Genomic DNA, 12470 nt, shown 5'->3' with positions numbered 1-12470 from the left:
TGACTTTTCCATCTTCTAGGGGCCACCACATTCTCTGGCTTATAGACTCTTTCCTTCATTTTCAAAGCCAGCAATATTGCATATCTCTGACCTTACTTGTGGAGTGACATCTTCCTCTGAACATAGCTAGGAAATATTCTCTGCTGTTAAGGATTCATGTAATCGTATTGGACTGACCCAGATAACCCTGGATGCCTCCTCATCTCAAGGTCTCTATTCTTAATTAGATCTACAAAGTTCCTTGTGCCATGTAAAGTTACATGTTCACAGGTTCAGGGGATAGACATCTTTAAGGGCTATTATTCTTTCTACCATGTTCATTATACCATAAAATATTTCAGAAAGAGGATATTGTCAAAAAAGAGAGTTAGAAGACCAAAAGCATGGATGCTGTATTGTTAGGATTGAGAAAAAAGCAGGTGTCACACACAGGCTGAATAATCAAGGATGATTCAACAAAGACTATTTATAAAGGTAAGGGGAAGGGTAGAGAAACCACGGGGATGGGGCAGCACTACAGGCCTCGTGACAGCACCAGAGCCATTACTAACCCTTAACTGAATGGGTACTTGGAACAAGCAGTCACCAGAACCTGGTTACATAACTGCATAGAGAGGGCTGCCTGACAAACATGATGGCTTTTTGGTTTATGGGAGTTGTCAAATGGGGATGACTGTGTAGGGAGATAATTTGGGAAAAAAATACAAAAGACCACTTTCCTCCCATCCTCCTTCAAGCTTTTGCCAGTGCCATATCAATTTATCCTCCACCCCATTGGCTGCATCTAACCAGCAGAGGCCAGCAAGGGCGCCCATTGACATAGTCCTTGAGTGCAAGACAGGATGAATAAGAGTGGGAAATAAATTTCGATTGACAAACAGAAGATATTTTGTGCAAATGGCAAACAGAGTATCATGTTGGAGGATGTAGGCACAACTTGAAGAAGATGAGACTATCCAGAGGCAAACAGATATTTATAAACAAATGGGTCAAAAAAGCTCTATAGGGACTTATCCTGACACCAGTGACCATACTAAAAGCCCATATGCCCCAAATTCAGAGAGAAGGGACAGGACCTTAAGGACATAAAGTCGTGCCAGACAGTAACAGAGCTAGGAGAATACTCCTCAGTTGAAATCTACGTAGAAGTAATGACAGTCATAGATAGGAAATCACTCTGCCTAAATGCTTTACACATACTATTTCTCTGGTCAGGTACGATAATTTTCCTGGTTTCAACCAGGTCCTGAGTTGAATAGTACAATGAGTGGGTATTAATATTTATTGAACACATCCTATGAATTGGACACTTTCTGTATATTATCTTTAAAAATACTTGTAGAAACCCAGAGGCACGTGTTACTATCTTCATTTCACTGATGAAGAAATGGAAACTGAGTGACATTCATTCATCTACTTGTACATTCACTCATTCAAGAATTGTTTATTGAGTGCCTACTGAGTGTCACTTAGTACATGAAGTATTTGGATACAAAGTTAAATAAGGCATAGTCTCTGTTTCTTTTCTCCCTTAAGCAGAAATATACATTTTAACATAAAATTTCTATAAAATATAGAACATAAGGAAGAAATATGTTCTTGAAAGCCCACCTGAATTCTTCCTTAACCTGAGCTCATGCTGTTACCACATAAAGCATCAGTTCCATGTCTTTGCATGTGGATCCCCAGGGTGTATCCACCACTGGCAGAGAAAGAGTTTTCCATGATTTTGCTTTCTGTGTTAACCAGGAGAGCTCTAGGCAACTGAGAGTCAGAGTCCATTCAGATAGCAAAATACGTGAGAGAAGGTTGACTGTATTTCCTTTTTGTTTATTTTTTCCTCTCTCTGAGTAAAGGGAAAAGAAAAGAAGGTCCAATAATATTCAATGGATATTCACCAGCATCTAATTTTGAAGAATGTATTGAATGGAAAGAAACTTAAATTTGGTGTCTCCATCCTCTTCTATCCCATTGATGTGAATATTTCAAATAGTTCACAAACTGCACACACAGACACATACACATACACACACACTCCTACAACAGCTGAGTCTGGGTTCAGGCTTCTAATCCTTCTCAGTCCAATGTCTCAGGTCCAACAGGTCAAAGTAGTCCTTGAAATGCATTAAGACCAATGAAGAGTAGTGAAACACTTGGGACTATGTACGTCAGTGGTAGGCCATTAAAGTGGTTATGATATACTATAAGGATAGGATTTTAGGCTCTCAGGAAACTGTCAAAGAACTTATTGCTACTTCTTACTGTATCCCTGCCCCGTGAGCTCTTAGTTACCTATTTGATTGCTTTGCAGCATAAATGTAGGTGATTTCCTAAAGGTTTGACTTCACTAAACATTTGACCATTCCAGATTAATGGTTAATCTGGCTTCAGTAGCTCTTAATAATGTGTCTTTGTCCTCAGGGTCCTTTCTATGATTACCTTTAGGCAAGGTTATCCTTGAGAATCCAGGCAAATGGGGGCTAGAAATGCATCTTACAAAGCGTTCCTGTAGATTTAGAAAGCAAAATCTCTGACTTAGTTAAGGCTAAAAGCCAACACAAAGGAATGGATCTTGGCCTGAATATATCTTACAGCCTTAAATAGGCTACAACTAGACTCAGTCAAAGACTTCATTAGCCTTAGTGATCTGCTAAGAAATCCCATTTTCCAACTGTTACCCGATGAAACTTGAGAGGACCATTTAATACCTACCTTGAGGCTGACTACATGGAAGAGAATTACTGGTCTACTAGATGGCCTGATATCTGAGTCATACTTAGTATCAATCCTCAGTTTCTCGTACATGATTATACAGTGACTCACATGCCAAGATAAGGAGGTGGAAGAGTCACATGGCGTCTGTCACCTGAGAGAATTTGTAAGGAGAATGGGAATGAGTCTGTGTGAGCTGGAGCTCCCAAGAGCGCTTCTGGGCCTTTTCCACTTCCAGTGTATTTAGATAAATGTATATGGGCATTTCTGATGTTACCCTTAGCTGGATATAGGAAGTTGAGTTATATGCAAATATGAAATGCAAATGAGAGTCACAGGTCTGTGCCTCTTCCACAGACCTAGAAATGAGAAAAGACAAGGATATAAGCAAACTGGCTATAATGTTCTAGTTTCCACCAAAGCTTTGGTCATGTTAGTGTAGATGAATTAGTGAATAAGTATCAATTACCTCATTCATATACCTCCTGCCTTTCTTTCTCAAGTATACCTAGACTTGTTGAATCTCACTTGAAATATACCTTAAGAATACAATTTGAATGCTAAAAGTTATAAACCCATAACTTCTCATTTGAGGAGGGATATCAGAATAAATAAACATTGTAGCAAGTCCTCTGTAGTCACTTTATCTTCATGAAGCATACCCTTATTATAAAAATATGTTATAAATATATGTCTTTTCTATTATCTAATAGATAACACGTAAGTATATACAAACATGTAACATGACTGTACATATCATATAACATACACATGTATAAGATACACGTGTGTTTTTAAAATCTATGTGACATATCACATATCTATGCAGCACATGTATACATGTACACATATGTGATGCAAATATATGCACACATGCAAAATGTTTATAGTGTATGTTGCATGTAGCATATATGAATGTAATATGTATATATTTATGTATTATAAGGCATGTGTGCACAGTATGCACATATATAAATATACATTGCATATTTATGTGAGTAGGTAACTATATAACATATATCACATAAATATTTATAGCATACAAAATATATATCTATATAACATATCTACCTAAACCATATGATATATATATGTACATATCTCTATATAACAGAAGATGTAACTCTTCATAACTGTTCAAAACTTTAGAATACATGGATAAAACACACACAAATAACAATTTAAAAAATATTTGTACATGTATAATATATTATAAATGTGCTCCCCTTTCTTTTCCAAATTGAAATTCATAAATATGAAATGATATCACATGCCATTTAAATGTTTAATAAAATGCCCTTTAATAAAGGAGAAATAGAAAGAAAGCAATTATAATAAAATAATATGTATTCCAATTTGGAAAATCTTGGGCATGACTACACTAGAAGTCATGGTGATTAATTAGATTCTTTTCTTTACCCACTTACAATGACTAACTTTGGATTAGGAGTCATAAAAAGATTGTAAGTCATTGCAGTCAAGCCAAAGAGGAAAATTAAAGAACTGAGGTATAAGCAAATACTAGACTAAAAACTAGCATTAAGTTACATAATAACAGGCTGAATTTATCAGCATAATATGAGAGCAAGAGAGAAGTAATCCTAACTGAATTAGGGATATAATGCCAATCACCTTACTATATTTTTGCATACATGAATGGCCAGTGGTACACAAAACAGTCATGAGTGATGTAAGACAATTCTTTATTGGGTCAGGCTGCTCAAACATTGCAGAACATTAGCATCCCTGGATCTCACCCACTAAATTCCAACAGCACATCCAACTATTGGGACAACCAAAATTGTCCCTGTAAATTTCCAAAGCACACTCAGGGACTAGATCTCTCTCCTTGAGAGCCACTGTTATGGGAAATGAACTAAATATTGCTTTTATCCAGGTCTTCAACCTCCAATTAATGGATTTGAATGAACAATAGCACACAATTTAATTTGAGATTAACAATTCTGTTCTGTTCGTATTTAGAGCAACTTAACAATGTTTCCATATGCTGAGTATTCTTAGCTGTCATATCATACCTGTAATAATGTAAATAGGTCTCAAACATTTGGTACATTTGGTCTACTCAGGATAGTGTAAAACTCTAGGAGTGGTCAACATGTTAGTCTTGCCACCCATAAGACCACATGAGCAATGAGGATAATGCCACAGTGATATATATATAGATGTCATACAGAAAGCAGCCTCAATAATTAACATCCTTTTGTACTCAATCTCATTACTAATGTGGTTCACACATGGCCTAGTGAAACTTTGTACACAGGAAAATTATATTAAAATATACAAAGAGATAGCTTTCAAGGGAAAATGTCACCAACATATAATACATAATCTCAGGGCTATCAAGAAGGAATAGTCTTTTAACTTTGCTTGGTGATTTGGAGGCAACAGAGAATGACAGTATGAGCACGATTGAAAGACATTTTCTTAGGACTCACTTGCCCTCGCTTGCAAAGTCATTGCCCAAACTACCAAAACTTCCCAAATATAGGGTTTGAGATGACCACCCTGATTCCATGCATCCTTGTAACACTCACTAAACAACGGAGTAAATAGAGATTTCATTGCTGGCATTCGTGTATCCAACCTAGGTGATGAGCTACATTTAAATGCTTCAAAGTCATAGAGAAGATACAAGTGTGATTTGCATTTTGTTCTGAACAAAATCTTAAGCAGTCACATTTCATAGGTCAAAGAGAGTAAACGCATGGTAAGAACCATTGTGTGTGTTATCTACTCTTATGTGAAAATGTATGGGGAGGTGCTGGACTTCTATTTGTCACTGGTTAATAAAAACAGCAAACATTTATAACGTGCCAAGTATTTTTTCAAGTGCTTCACTGAAACTAAACCATTCAATCCAGACAACAACTTTCTGTAGTATTTTCTATTCCTCCAAGTTACAATGAGAAATTGGGGTCCAGAGAGATTGAGTAAGTTGTCCAAGGTTACATATTAGGAAATAATACACGTGATTCAGATCCATATAGTCTTGTTGCACAGCCTTCTCTTTTAACCAATATACCCTATCATCTCTGTCATTCTTTACTGTCCTGCAAAACAGAGGTATCACCTATGTTTTAAGAATTAATGAGAAAAATTTTGTGGTTGGCTAATCTGGTCTTGATGCCTGATTATAAAAAAGCAAAAGAATAAAAATCTACAGCATTGTCAAAAATCTATTTCCTATTTCTAAAAGAACTTTTAATTTTCTCACTAGCCTTAAAAAAAGTGTCCTTTTTAAAAAAAGCAGCTGACTTTCCATCTTATAAAATGTCTACCTTGCATAATGTCAAAGAAACTCATTCTAATGATGCCCAGGAAAGCTAAGATTAATTGGAATTAAATCCAATTGAAGGCTATGGAAACTATGTTCTTTTGGTTATCAGATCCACTCTTCTGTTTGCATGGATCAGCATCCTACCTATTTTTCTGACTCCCAAAAGTATTAGAAGCCACAAGCACAGCTCGCTCCATTTCTCTTCCCTTTTTATGCCTCCCCTTTTCCTTGTAACCAGCATTATCCATGGGGAGGTTCCACATGGGATTTTCCAAGAGGCCAGGCCAGCTTGACACACAGGGCTCTTCCTTACTCAGCCCAACCCCAACCCTTTTCCACCTCCTGCTTCCCCTCTTGGTGGAACATACCACACCCCTCATCCTTTTGATTGTGTGTGCTTTTCCCTTTCATTACTGCTAATGGCTCTGAATGGGTCTCTTATGTGAAAGGAGAGACAATAGTCTTCATTTAATGGGATATTTACAATAGGAAAAAGAATTTTAAAAAGAGAAAGTGGGAGAGACAGTTCTAGCAAGAGGCTTGACTGTGAAGCCTCTTTTATTAGGGGTCTGGCACCCTCCATACCTTTTCCTGGCCATCAGCCAAGCTCTTCTTCACTCCAGAGCAGCCCTTGAGTTTTGCTACAGTTTCCATATGATGCCACAGCAGCCAGGCTCTGTGGTGTGACTCATTTCCGCAGTGAGAGTGCTCCAGTACATTAACAGCTTTGTCTTCTTTGATCAAGTGAGACCAGGGCATCCATTCTCATGGCCAGTGTTTTCAGATGATTCATCTTTTCCCAGGCACACCTGCTTGGAGGACAGAATGCTGCCTGTAGAGGAAGCTGCTGAGCCTGATTTCATTGGAAGAGTACGTGAAGAAGGGGTAACTGAGACCCCGGGGCTACTTTGGCCCAGGCATGGTCCTTGTGAGAATTTGAAAACTGTCCCCTTTGAGCCAGTGGATTAGGAAAAGTCACCTCTCTCAGTGGACACATCCCTACAGACCCCCACCTCAGTGGGACCTCAGTCCACACTCACTTTGCACAAATGCAGGACTACATGCAGCAACTGGAGCAGGATTTGATGTCTCTAACAGCCATTTGAGCTTCAGCTGACAATAGCAGTGACGTAGTGCCGTGGCAGAGGGCATGGTACCCACACCCAGGCTGTGTCTAGAGTTTGAATCTCGGGTTTACCATTTGTTAGCTGTGCAGGTCTATTATCTTGGGCAGGTTATTTACTTGTTCCATGTCTCAGTTTCCTTATCTGTGAAATGGTTATGCAATAATAGCATCTAATTCAGAGGTCACTGGAAGGATTACGTGAGGAAACTTATAGCAAGAATGCAGAACAATGCCAACCATAAAGAAAGCTCTCATCAAATGCTGTCTGTTGTGATTTATAAATAGCAGAGTGCTAAAGTAAGCTAGACCTTAGCAAAAATAGAAAATTGCTGATGTTACCTCCAGGAATTCCAGCCTCACCCTTCTGTACATTTTTTAATGATCCAAATTCTCCCCATTTATGAATAAAATAATAATGACTGACTTTTACTTTGTGTTTATTATATGTCAGATTCTATGTTAGATACTTTGCAAATACGATATTGTTTAGTCATCCCAACAAATTTCTGAAGTAGGTTCTTCTATTAACCCTGTTTTTCAGATGAAGAGCCTGTTGCTCATGGAAGCTGAGCAACTTGTCTAAGGTCCAAAAGCCAGCAAGTGGCTCAGGTGGCATTTGGGAAAACCTCTTATCTCTTTAAATATGCATAAATTTAATATCCTAATCTTTTTTCTTTCCTACTTTCATGTCGTAAAATTGTACATTTCTTAATATTCATGTTGACTTCTTTCTGAAAGCAGAGATCATAGTATAACCCCTTAATAATTTACAGATAGTTTGGTATGACTGCCTATTTAGAAATAAAATGAAAGTGGTAAACTTATAAATGAAAACATCCTACCCACAATGGTATGAGTTTAAAAGAAAGTGTTAATGCATTGCCCCTCCCAAGGGGCACATTTAGTGTGGAATAAAGAAATCAGTCATATCCTCTTATATGCCAGCGAGGCTGGTGGAGATGGGTTGAGGCTCTGGGGGTTGCTCAGTGTCTTCAAAATCAAAGCATTATCAGCCATAACCAGTTTTGTGTATTTTTAAGTCTGGTTCTATCTTGTGTCCTGGCTAGTTTTTCTTTTTTTTTTTCTTTACTTTTCTTTTTTTGTTGTTGTTGTTGTTGTTTGTTTTATGTTTTTTGAGACAGAGCCTCACTCTGTGCCCAGGCTGGAGTGCAGTGGTGTGATTTCGGCTCACTGCAAGCTCCGCCTCCCAAGTTCACGCCATTCTCTGGCCTCAGCCTCCCGAGTAGTTGGGACTACAGGCACCCGGCACCACGCCCAGCTACTTTTTTGGATTTTTAGTAGAGATGGGGCTTCGCTGTGTCAGCCAGGATGGTCTCGATCTCCTGACCTTTTGATCTGCCAGCCTCGGCCTCCCAAAGTGCTGGGATTACAGGCTTGAGCCACTGCATCCGGCTCATATCCTGGCTAGTTTTTCAAGTAGCACCTATTAGTATTAGTATTTTAATATAGATAGCTTTGCTAGCAGACTATATTTTTCTCATTCCTTTCCTAGACTAGTATTTAATTTGTCTCTTTCTTATTTTATTTATTCAATTTTCTTCAAATTGCACCATTTGTTACCTGGCCTGAGGGAGCACTGGCTATTAAAACTGCACTAATAATTTTAATTGACTTAAAATTATGTAAGAATAACACAACAGCCAAGAAGTATGGGGTCTCCAAATAGGTGCAACCGCAGAGAGAATGTGTTGAACAAAGCAAGGTGGCTTTAAGTTCTGAACCCCAAATTCAGCAGGATGTTACTGAAGAGGAGATGGTCTCATTAGGAAGCCCATATGGGCCACACTGCAATGCAGTTATTCTTCTATTTTAGTACACACTATAGTGGAAAATTTAAGTTTCCAGAACAAATCATTGGGGTGGGAGTGCCATGAGGTGCAATTATTTACGGTATAAAAGTTGTCTCCATTGAATATACCCTAAGAATATTTAAAATTTGATTTAAAAACTATGTATATGCAATTGTTTCAGACTGTACCTTCACTATAGCATAAAATGCATCTAAACATGTCTATAACTCTGACTAACCCTGTTCTAACATCAACGCTAACAAGAAGTTTAAAAAAGAAAAAAGAAAGTAAAGGTGTTGGAAGTATCTACTGTATTTCAGAAAGGTAATTTATACGTGGGCATTTGAAAAGTGCTGAAAAGACAATTGCCTTTCAAATGATATTGGGTAGCTGTTGTAGTCTCAATTTTTCTCTTCTTAAAGTGGGAGAACACTGATACCTGGTCCAGCAAGCTTTGTAAGTGGAAAGAGATGATGCATGAAACAGCATTTTGACTGTCACAGTGCATGATATATTTATGAGGAATAACATGGCCATGCTTTATGGAAGGCATATATGTTCTAGTGTCAGCCCCCAGAAAGTGGAGTCTGGTGGAATAATTGCACCACACAGGCAATCCTAGCCATAACATGATGGCAGCCATTTACTCTCCTTAAGATCAAACTGGAGAAAATTATAGTTATACAACATATGGGAAATCTTAGGGATTATTAAATACAACTTGTATATTTTACAATGGAAAAGTTGGGGGCCAGAGAATAGTAAGTACAGGCCTAATGTCGCCATCTAATTACAGGCTGTGGCAATATTAGAACTCACATCTCTCAATGGTTCACCATATGGTTACCTCTGCAATATCACTCTCACTACTTAGAAGTAGTGTGACATCTTCATTTCCTAGCACTACTCCTCATTTCCATTTTAGTCAGGACATATTACCTAACGGATTTTGGAGGGAGTTGTACATTCATGTGCAGTGCCACCCAAATGGCATACAAATTATTTCATCCAAAATACAGGCTTAATTGCGTATTAGGCTAATAAATAACATATATCTAATTAAAAGCTATCATGTGTTTCCCAGTAGATAACTAATGTTATAGAAATGCAATACCTTCCCAGTAGATAACTGATGTTATAGGGGTGCATTAGAATTTAGGATTTAGTTCTGCCTTGCGACTATTTTAGCTATAGTGGAAAAGGCCCACAGTCTCCTTCCAAAGACCTTGTAGTACTTAGAGCACACCTGTATTAGATCACACGTTATCTCCAGCTGTCAGGATGGCAGCTGACAACTATCAATTACTGTATCTCTAACAATAAGCACAGTACTCGAGTACCTAGTAAGTGCTAAATGAAAGTTTGATAAATGAAAGAGGAAAATGAGTGAATGGACAAATGATAGCCTGTTGGGCTGGGGTTGAGGCAAGATACAAGTCTTGGGAAGGTTATGATAAATCAGACAAAGTTGTTATTTCAGCAGGATCTTTTTCATTAGACTCCTCCGCACTAGTACCTTCTAGGGTCTTGAGTATTGAGCTCTTAATTGGAACCTTGGTAACAACTGCTATGTGACTTTAGAAAGCTCTCCTTCTGTAGTCTCCATCTTATTTTAAAAATAAAGTGCCTGAATCTGATGAGAAACTGAGTTGCTTGTTAGTCTAGGCTAAGGCTGGCGGATTAGTCACACATGACAAAATGACGAAATGGGCTGGGGAGACACAGACATGATGAGTACAAGCGTTGAGAAAAGTCTTACTGGAGGAAGGATACAAGAGATTTTATCATACTATTCTCCATACTTTTGGTGTGTGTGAAATTGTCCATATAGAAAATATAAATAAGTTTTGTTTTGCTTTGTTTATGAGCAACTAGGCTTCTGAGTAGAAGTTAGAACTAGAGCAGCAAAATATATTGAATTTGGGAATTGGGTCTGTTCTATAGCAGCACCAAGAAGAATGCCCCATGGAGACTTACTGGTGTCTGGAGGTGCCACTGACATCTCTTCTGTTGACTCCTGTGCCTTTGAATGCAGTCTTCATTGGTGTTGGGAAGCTCGGGCTTGTTAGGGTAGATCCTGCTCTTTCACCCCAGTACTTTTGTCACCCTCCATCCCCTGTAACTTTGATAACCATGGGCATTGACAGTGATAGAACCTTGGGTCAGGTTGGGAGGCTTGGTTACTTCTGAATTGGATGAGGATTTTTCCTTATTTCAGCAGGATCCTTTTCATTAGACTCCTCTCCACTAGGGCTGTTCTAGGGTCTTGAGAACTAAGCTCTTGATTGGAATCTTGATAACAACTGGCTACTACTATGTGACTTTAGAAAGCTGACCCCGCCTCTGTGGTCTCCATCTCATGATTTTCAAAATAAAGTATCTGAATCTGATAGGATATTTCAAAGACATGCCTCTACCCATCAACATTTTGCTATTCTTTGTTGCCAAGCACAGATTTGGTCTGAACATTCTTCTCAATGTAGTATGACAACTGGTAATATCTGGCATCTCTATCACAAAATTTCTGAGTTCATTTTAAATGAGCATGTTAAAATACTAAATGCCCACGTTCTGGTTTCTTGTATATTTTAGGTTGACCTCTGGTCACAAATTCAGGTGACTGAAATTAGATGATCTTCTCCATGTAACTTTAGATCTTAACTGATTATATTTTTGTTTGCTACATTCAAAAATTAACTCATACCATGTAATCTCTCAAAGTTATCTATCCATTTATTTATTTATTAAATGAATATGGAGTCCTCACATTGCATCCTCTCATTTCCTGGGTAAATAAAAAGCTGAATTAGACGATTACCTTGTCCTCTGGGAGCTTTCAATCAAGTAGGAAAAATAAGGAAAGACATATGAATATTTAAAAAGTGAAGCAAGATGTGATAAATGACAAAACTGAAACATAGATGAAATGTTTGGGAGTTTAGGAAAAAGAAAATATTTCTCACTGGTATAAATGTATATAAAATTTAAACATGAAAAATCTGTTAGAAGCTCTTTTTGTCCATCTGATGTAAGAACTGGCTTCCACAAATGATGACCAAGAGCCTATCATTATCCAAAAGGAGTGATTTGATAGTCTATACCAAACCTGGATATGTTCTACTGACTTTTCTGTTGTTTTTCATAAACTCAAAGAGAAAAAACTGCTCAGATATATTTTGCAAGGTTACTTGCTACAGCTTGAATTTTATGGGAGCTGGCATTAGATTACAGAGTAAGCCATACAGCTGAGGAGCAGTGAAATGTGATACATCTGTCTTGGCTTCTAATAGATGTGCACTGATGGAAGTGGTGGGCATTTGGAGGGGGAGTATCTGTACTCTTTATGAAAGTGAAAGGATTAGTGCAAGATTTAGTCTGTAATCTATAGTACACATTAAAACTTCTTCCACTGTAGTATTTAAAAACTTGACACTAGTTCCATCTTTTCAATGAAGAAATATACATGCAAAGGACTGAAGTGTATTTCTTAAGTAGCCACTTTCACTTCATAGAAAATCTTGGA

Source organism: Macaca nemestrina, chromosome 5 (assembly GCF_043159975.1).
Source record: "Macaca nemestrina isolate mMacNem1 chromosome 5, mMacNem.hap1, whole genome shotgun sequence".
NCBI lineage: Eukaryota > Metazoa > Chordata > Mammalia > Primates > Cercopithecidae > Macaca > Macaca nemestrina.
Note: the sequence above shows the minus strand (reverse complement) of the source record.